The sequence below is a fragment of the Pteronotus mesoamericanus genome, unplaced genomic scaffold (genome assembly GCF_021234165.1).
Source record: "Pteronotus mesoamericanus isolate MK-2021 breed Mesoamerican mustached bat unplaced genomic scaffold, CSHL_Meso_final contig_42, whole genome shotgun sequence".
NCBI classification, from domain to species: domain Eukaryota; kingdom Metazoa; phylum Chordata; class Mammalia; order Chiroptera; family Mormoopidae; genus Pteronotus; species Pteronotus mesoamericanus.
Window position 1 is genome coordinate 9,667,641 of NW_026555157.1, and position 9,650 is coordinate 9,677,290.

The 9,650-nt window shown below is 37.4% G+C and overlaps 1 pseudogene; it reads right to left on the minus strand.

The window, feature by feature from the left end:
- Window positions 1-9,081, minus strand: part of LOC129073639 (peptidyl-prolyl cis-trans isomerase A-like) — a 34,140-nt pseudogene extending 25,059 nt beyond the window's left edge.
- Window positions 9,082-9,650: the final 569 nt, after the last annotated feature.

The following is a 9,650-nucleotide window of genomic DNA, read 5'->3' on the forward strand; positions in this document are numbered from 1 at the left end:
ACAGTTGATGAAAAGTGGATACTTTACAATAATGTGGAATGGAAGAGATTGTGGGGTAAGTGAAATGAACCATCACTGGCCACACCAAAGGCTCATCTTCATCCAGAAGTGATGTTGTGTATATAGTGGGATTTGAAGGGAATCCACTATTATGAACTCCTTCCAGAGCAGTTAATTCCAACAAGTATTGCTCCCAATTAGACCAACTGAAGCAGCACTCGATGAAAAGTGCCCAGAATTAGTCAACAGAATATGTATAACTTTCTATCAGGACAATGTAAGACTTTATGTTTCTTTGATGACCAGGCAAAAATTGTTACAGCTTGGATGGGAAGTCCTGATTCATCCACTGCATTCACCAGACATTGTACCTTCCATTTATTTCTGTCTTTACAAAAATCTCTTAAATGGAAACAATTTCAATTCCCTGGAAGACTGCAAAAGGCACCTGGAACAGTTCTTTGCTCAAAAAGATAAAATGTTAAAAAAAAAGTTTTGGGAAGATGTAATTATGGAGTTGCTTGAAAGATGGAAGAAGATAGTTGAACTAAAGAGTGAATACATTGTTCAATAAACTTATTGGTGAAAATGAAATATGTGTCATTTATTTTTTACTTAAAAACAGAACGAACTTTTTGGCCAACCCAATACTGACATATTTATATAATTTCTCCTCACATAATAAATTCTTAAACATACTAGAATCTGTTTCTCTTCGTTTATATATATATATATTTTTACTCCTGTGATAGCATAGTGTACTTATTATATCTTTATAGTAAATTTTACTTGCAATGCTTTATTCTTCTTTTCAGAACATTCTATGTAATTGCCATCTTTTTATAGCTCCAGAGATATTTTGGAATGGCTCTGTCAAATTAAAACAAAACAAACAAGTACATGAAACACAGAGATTACATAAATACTATAATTATTTTTAGGAAAAAATGACACTTATTGTACCTAGTTTTCTCATTGATCCAAAATTTTACCTTTGGTAAAATATGGTTACATCTTAATAAATATTGTATATATATGATATATTATACATCATATATGATATATATTGTGCTTACTATAAATTATACATTATATACATAATGTATAATGTATATATTATACATTAACTATATATAGTGTAAGTTTTATGTAGTAAAAACTTACACTATAAATATGCAATATACATTTGCTCTCTATTCTATGTTATATTTTGTTATAATAAGTCTTATTAAGTGTAGATATAATGAGTCAATATTTTAGTTATTATGAACAGGATAATTTCTATCTCAAGTAGTCCAACAAACATACCATTATTAAGCAATTACCATATTTATATTTAGATTTGTTGCTTTTAACAGAGCATACACAGTTTTAAAACATTTTTATTTTATCCTTGTTTATTCTATTACAGTTGTCCCACTTTTTACCCCTTTGCCCTCCTCCATCCCACCCCATCCCCCAGTCCCACAGTCCATCCCCACCCTGTTGTCCATGCCCTGGGTCATTCATACATCTTCTTTGACTACTCCCCTCCCCTTCTTTCCACAATTCCCCCCCCACCCCTTTCCTCTGGCAACTGTCAGTCTGTTCCCCGTTTCCATGTCTTTGGTTCTATTTTGCTAGTTAGTTTATTTTGTTCATTAGATTCCTCTTACAAGTGAAATCATATGGTATTTGTCTTCCACTGACTAGCTTATTTCACTTAGCATAATAGTCTCCAGTTCCACCCATGCTGTCACAAAGGGTAGGGATTTCTTCTTTCATTCTGCTGCATGGTATTCCATTGTGTGGATGAACCACAGTTTTTTAATCCGTTCATCTACTGATGGACACTTAGGCTGTTTCCAACAGTTGGCTATTTTTAATGACGCTGCTATAATTACCAGGGTGCATAAGTTCTTTTGAATTGGTGTTTCAAGATTCTTAGGGTATATTCCCAGCAGTGGAATCACTGCATCATAGGGTAGTTCCATACTTAATTTTTTTGAGAAAACTCTATACCGTTTTCCACAGTGGCTGCACCTATTTGAATTCCCACCAACAGTGCACTAGGATTTCCTTTTCTCCACATATTCGCCAACACTTGTTTGTTGATTTATTAATGATAATTGTTCTGACAGGTATGAGGTGATATCTCATGGTTTTAATTTGCATCTTTCTCATGGCTAGTAATGTTGAACATCTTTTCATATGTCTATGGGCCCTCTGTATGACCTCCTTGGAAAAGTGTCTATTCAGATCCTATGCCCTTTTTTTTTATTGGGTTGTTTGCTGTCCTGGTGTTAAGTCATATGAGCTCTTTTTATGTTTTGGAGATCAAACCCTTGTCCAATGTATCATCGGCAAATATGTTCTCCCATATGGCTGGTTCCTTTTTCATTTTGATGATGGTTTCTTTAGCTGTGCAGAAGCTTTTTAGTTTGACATAGTCCCATTTGTTTGTAGTCCCCTGTATTTCTCTTGCCCTAGGAGATTCATGGGATATACGAAATTTTTTTCTGCCTATGTTCTCCTCTAGGGTATTCATGGCATCATGACTTATAGTTAAGTCTTTTATCCATTTTCAGTTTATTCTGGTGTATGATGTAACTGGCGGTCAAGTTTCATTTTTTTGTAGGTACCAGTCCAGTTCTCCCAACACCATTTATTAAAGAGGCTATTTTTGTTCCATTGCATGCACCTGCCCCCTTTGTCAAATATTAATTGACCATAGAGACATGGGTTTATTCCTGGGAGCCCTATTCTGTTCCATTCATCTATGTGTCTGTTCTTATGCCAGTACCAGACTGTTTTGATTACGGTGTTCTTATAATTTAGTTTGATATCAGGTATTGTTATCCCTCCAACTTTCTTCTTCTTTTTCAAGATTTCTGAGGCTATTTGGGGTCTTTTTTGGCTCCATGTAAATTTTTGAAATATTTGTCTTAGATATGTGAAGTACGTCTTTGGTGTTTTAATATGAATTGCCTTGAATTTATAGATTGCTTTGGATAGTATGGACATCTTAATGGTGTTAATTCTTCCAATCCGTGAACACCGTGTACACTTCCATTTATTTGTATTTACCTTAATTTCTTTCTTCAGTGTTCTATAGTCCTCCAAGTACAGATCTTTCACCTTCTTGGTTAAACTTATTCCTAAGTACTTTATTTTTCTTATTGCTTTAACAAATGGGATATTTTTCCTTGTTTCTCTTCCTGATATTTCATTGTTGGTGTACAAAAATGCTATCGATTCCTGAATATTAACTTTGTATCCCACTGTTGTGCCAAATCCATATACTAGGCCAAGCAGTTTTTTGGTGGAGCCTATATAAGGTTTTCAATGTACACTATCATTTCATCTGCAAACAATGGCAGTTTTAGTTCCTCCTTTCCAATTTGGATGCCTTTTATTTCTTTTCTTCTCTGATCTCTGTGGCTACAACTTCCAATACTAAGATGAATAAGAGTGGTAAAAGTGGACACTTTTGTCTTATTTCTGATCTTAAGGGGAAAGCTTTTAGTTTTTGCATTTTCAGTATAAGGTTGGTTGTAGGTTTGCCATATATGGCTTTTATTATGTTGACATATTCTCCCTCTATTCCCACTTTGCTCAGTGTTTTTTATCACAAATGGTTACTGGATTTTATCTAATATTTTTTCAGCATCTATGGATATTATCATGCAGTTTTTGCTTTTCATTTTGTATATGTGGTGTATTGCATTTATTGATTTGTGAATATTGTACCATCCTTGAATTCCTGTCATGTATCTCACTTGATCATGGTGTATGATCTTTTAATGTATTGCTCAATTGGGATTGCCCATTTTTGTTGAGAATTTTAGCATCTATGTTCATCAGAGATATTGGCCTGTGATTTTCTTTCTTTGTTGTGTCTTTACTTGGTTTTGGGATTAGGATGTTACTGGCCTTGTAAAAAGAATTAGGAAGTATTCCCTGTCCTTGAATTTTTTGGAATAGTTTCAAAAGGATAAGAGTTAGTTCTTCCTTAAATGTTTGGTAAAATTCACCTGTGAGGTCATTTTGTCCAAGGCTTTTGTGAGCCAGGAGTTTTTTGATTACTGCTTAAATTACACTAGTTTGTATCAGTCTCTTCAGGCTCTCTGTTTCTTCTTGATTCAGTTTTGGAAGATTATATGTTTTTAGAAATTTATTCATTTCACCCAGGTTGTCCAATTTTTTGGCTGTTCATAGTAATTTTATACTTTCCTTTGCATTTCTGTGATATCGGTTATTTATGATATTTTGGTTTTCTCCCTTTTTTCCTTGATGAATCTTGTTAATGGCTCATCGATTTTGTTTATTTTTTCAAAGAACCAGATCCTGGATTAATTGATCCTTTGAATTGTTTTTTGGTCTCTATGTTATTTAATCCTTCTCTGATCTTGATTATTTCCTTCCTTCTGCTTGCTCTGGGATTTGTTTGTTCTTCCTCTGGTTCTATTAGATGTGGGGTTAGGTTTTTTATTTGAGATTTTTCTATCTCCTTTAGGTAGACCTGTATAGCTATGAACTTCTCTCTCAGTATTGCTTTCACTGTGTCCCATAGACTTGGGGTTGTGCTCGTTTTCATTTGTTTCTGGATACTATTTTATTTCTTCCTTGATCTCACTGCTAACCCATTCATTACTTAATAACCTGTTATTCAGTTTCCAGGTATTTGAATGTTTGAGTTTTTTTTTCTTGAGGTTGGTTTCTATTTTCAAGCTGTTGTGATCTGAGTAGGTACTTGATATGATTTTAATTTTGTTGAATTTGTTAAGGCTAGTTTTGTATCCTACTATGTGGTCCATCTTTAGAATTATCTATGTGCATTTGAGAAGAATGTGTATTTTGCTTCTTTGGGGTGAAATGTTCTATAAATATCAATTAAGCTCATTTGATCTAGAGTATTGCTCAATTCTGCAATATTTTTATTGATTCTTTGTTTGGAAGATCTATCCATTGTTGTAGGATGTTAAAGTGATTCTCTACAATGACTTTATTGCTGTCTGCCTTTTCTTAAAGTCCTCCAATATTGTATTTATATATTTAGGTGCACTTATATTGAGTACATATATGTTTACAAGAGTTATATATGCTTGTTGTACTACTCCCTTAAGTATTATGAAATGGCTTTCTTTGTCTCTTGCTATTGCCTTTGTTTTGAAGTCTATTTTGTCTGATATAAGTATTGCTACCCCAGCCTTTTTTCTATGTCCATTTGTGTGGAATATTTTATTCTATCCTTTCACTTTCAGCCTGTGTATATTTTTTTGTACTGAGGTAGGCCTCTTGTACACAGAATATATGTGGGTCATGTTTTCTTATCTATTCAGCTACTCTATATCTTTTGATTGGCACATTTAATCCATTTACATTCAAGGTTATTATTGATATGTACTTATTCATTGCCATATTTCCCTTTATACTCGTGGTGTTCTCTCTCTCTCTCTCTCTCTCTCTCTCTTTATTTCTTCTTTTTCTTCTTATAGCAGTCTCTTTAGCATTTTTGCAGTTTTGGTAGAGATGCATGCTTTTAGACTTCCTTTGTCTGGGAAGCTCTTTATTTCACCAGTTTAAATGAGAGCCTTGCTTGGTAGATTAGTCTTGGTTGCAGGTTCTTGCCTTTCATTACCTGGAATGTTTCTTGTCAATCCCTTCTAGCTTGTAGTCTTTCTACTGAGAAATCAGCTGGTAGCCTTATTGGAGCTCCCTTGTATGTTACTAGCTATTTCTCTCTTCTTGCTTTTAAGATTCTCCCTTTGTCTTTAAATTTTGCCATTTTGATTGTAATGTGTCTTGGATTGGGCCTCTTTAGTCTGATCCTGATTGGGATCCTCCGTGCTTCTTGGACTTTTGTGAGTCTTTCCATCACTAAGTTAGGGAAGTTTTTCAGTCATTATTTTTTCACACATATTTATTATCCCTTGCTCCTTTTCTTCTCCTTCTGTTATCCCTATCATGCTAATATTATTACATTTCATGTTGTCCCAAAGCTCCCTTAGACTATCCTCATTCTTTTTTAGTCTTTTTTTTTCATTTTGTTGTTCTGACTGTGTGTTTTAGACCTTGTCTTCTAACTCTCTGATTTGATCCTCTACTTTGTCTAGCCTGCTCATAATTAATTCTAGTGCATTCTTCATTTCGTATATTGCATCCTTCATTTTCATCTGATCCTTGTTCAAGGTTTCTATGCCCTTTTTAATATTGATGTAGATCCCACTAAATTCTTTGTAATTCTCACTCAGTTCCTTGAGTATTCTTATAACCATTATTTTGAACTCTACATCTGAAAAGTTGCTTGCCTTAATTTTACTTAGCTCTTTTTTCTGGATATTTGTCCTTTTCTTTCATTTGAAGGTTGTTTCTATGTCTCCCATTTTAGTTGTCTTTTTCTATTTGTTTTTACATATTAGATTGATTTTCTTTGACTTTCTGTGCTGTGTGCATTAGGAGTTCTTGAACCCAGTGGTGCAGACTCCTTGATCTCCTGATTTCGATGCTCTAAGAAGGAGATCTATATGGGTTATATAGACTTTCCTGTTGTATTTGGGTCCTGATTATTACAGGCCTGTTCATTAATGAGACCTCCCTTCCATCTGGCTGGCTAAGAGGCTCAACCTCCACCACATGTTCTATGCAGTTGTATGGGTGCTGGCAGAACAAAGCAAAACACCACCAAAATAAGCAAACCCTTCTGCCCACCACATCAATATCAACAACAAGAGAGCAAAAAATAATGAAAGTGGAGAGAGAAATGGAATAGTAAGGAAAGGGGAAAGGGAAAAAAAGAATATGAGAAGAACAAAGAAAAGTGATAAAGAGAGATCAAAGGGGAAGAGAGCTACTACTCATAATAAATTGATAGAGCAAAAAGGGGAAGAGGAACACAGTAAATGTAACAAAAATAATAAATGGAGAGAAGGAAACAGTGGCATACTCTAAGATAAGAGTAAAATAGGAGATATGAAAGAAAAATTAGAGAACCAAAAATAAAAGAAAAATAAAAAATAGATAAAAAGTATAAATAAAATGGCTATGAAAAAGAAAAAAGTGGCTAAGATAATGAAAAAAGAACCATGTGGATTTGTCCCAGCATGGTTTAAATCTTGCCTTCTGGTTTCTCCCTTTGGATACTGCTCTGATGTCCGCATCTGGTGTAAGCCAATGACAGATGCTGTCCACATCTGGCCTTCAGCCACCTTTTTGAAGTTCCAGGCAATCCTTAGTTTGTGGCTCATTCCTCTGGGCTTGGCTGCTCCCAGGTTGGCCCAAACTGCTCTGTAGAGCTGGCTATCATCAGCACTGGGTATGTGCAAATATCCCAAGTCTCCACAGGATCCACCTTTGCCAGTCTTTGCCTGGTGGTCTGCTGTCGATCTTAGATTAGTCGCAGACCAGACTGTTTCTGGGAGGACCTCTGGTGGAAACAAGGAGCTGTGATTCCTGAATCTCCCATGGCAGGTACCTTTCAGACTTCAGGGAAGCTGGTGGCTTTCCCCCTCCTTTCCTGAGACACTAGTCTGTCCAGGATTATCTCCCTGTGCTTGGCAGGGCAGGACCACTTTGGGGGTTCCTGAGCCCTGATTTTGGGTCTGCCGGATGCCAGGAAGGTGTTTCTGTGGCTGTCCCATGAAGCGGGAGCACCAGTCTGTTTCCCAGTATAGTATATGGATCGGCTGCTCCCCACTGCCTGTCTCAGATGACCCCTCAGTCTGTTTATGTTACTGTCTTCTCAGCAAAGGTTAAGATGCGGGATGGGAGAGAAGGCAGGGCAAAAAGAGAAAAGAAAACAGAAAACCAAGACAGAGCAAAACGAACAGCAGAGTAAAAAAAAAAAAAATTGCTGAGTAGAGCAAACAAGCTTACAGAGGTTTTGGTGAGATTTCCAGAGGGTGGGAAAGGCAGAATTTCATAGGGTAAGGTGATTGTTTTTCTCCTGGGATGGGCTAGCTCTTCTCAAGGAATATGGTTGTTTTGGAGCTCAGGTATATCAGGGACCCCCAAATCCCACAGCTGCTCCCCCAAGACTCTCCCCAGTGCCTCCCACTCCAGGCTCTCCTTGTGTGAATCCAGACTGCACCACTTGCCCTTCACTGGGGCCCAAAGTAGGTAGCCTCACACACAATACCTGTGCTTTGACGTTTTAAGCAGCAGGGGGAGGCGGGGGGGGGGGCCCGGAGGGGGGGCGCAGAAAAAGATGGTGGATATGCCTTCAGCGGTTTTCATCTCTCTCCAAGGCAGACAGCCTGTTTATCGGTAAGGGCTTCCCCACCCCGTCTAGCTGACTGAGATGTTTGGCCCCTATCAGGACTTCCTCCGCCTCCAGAGGGCTTCTAAGGGTGGACTGAATCCCCAGTAAGGGCACTTATAAGAGGCCGCCTTTCTACGCTTCTCTCTCACACTGACGCCTCTTCTCTCTCTCCCAAATCAATAGATTATATCTTGCATGCATTGTCTTCTTTCCTGTCTCATATCATCCTGACGGGTGTGGGAAGGAAGGGAAGAGTCCAGCAGCTATAACATGGGGCTGTGATAAGGGGTGCTAGTGCCACTTCCTCCCAGTGAGTCAGCCTCTGGCTCTTGTCACTGAGCTGCCGTGGCTGTGCTGCTGCCCTCCAGGGGCGGTCTCTGTCACCAGCCTCCCCAGTCAGTCTCTGCCCCTTTCGAGGTTTCTATGGTGTCCTGGATTGGGGAGATGACACTCCCCCCACGTAAATTCTGCAGTCTCTGGACCCTGGCTGCAGATCGCAGTGGGGTGCATGGCCCTGCCCAGTGAGGAGGGCACTGATACAAGTCTGGGCGTCCAGGTGTGGGCTCTCTGGAGGCTTCTTCCCAGGTAGGATATTTTAAATTCCTCAAAATGGCTCCTGGCACAAATCCGCACAGCCAGAGCCGCTGGGCTGGGCAGCGTTGGCAGTAGCTGCCCAACCAGGAGAGCCTGGGGCACACTTTCACATGCGCCCACACACTAGCCTGCTTATACACTCACACATGCTCTCACTCACACTCAGCTGGACTTTTGAGTTGATTGCTCTGTGGTTTAGGTGCGGGCTGGGAGCAAAAGGATGGAGCTTTCAGCTCCTCTGGTGCCATCTTGGAACCCCAGAACATACACACTGTTTATAAGCCCAAGAAAAATTGGCATGCTAAGACAGAAAAGACAACAAGTTTTAAAAAATTCAGAGAATTTTGAAAAACAAAAATTTTTCAGGCCAAAGCACTTTATAAAAATGAAGTAAAACTTGCGTTTACTCACAGAAGTATAAAAAAAAATAATCTGGACTTCTAGAAAAAAATTTGAATATTTTTAGGTGTTGAAGATACTTAAATTTGAATAACTATTTTATGGACAATTCTCACTTTATCTATAATTGTATATATTATACTAATTTTTATATTAAACATGGATGCTTTTCTCTGTACAATGAAAATACTTTTCACAAAATTTTAATTGAATTTATATAATAAATATGAATCAATAATGCACATATTTCCTTTGAGGTAAATACTTAACCATGTGAAAGTTACTTTGACATAAATAATTTAAGTGAGATAAAATTATTACTACAAAGAATATAATTTTTAAATTATTTGACGAGAATCATAAAATGTACATTTTAGGGTGCATTTCTTTAAATTTCTGAATTTTGATATAATTAGTA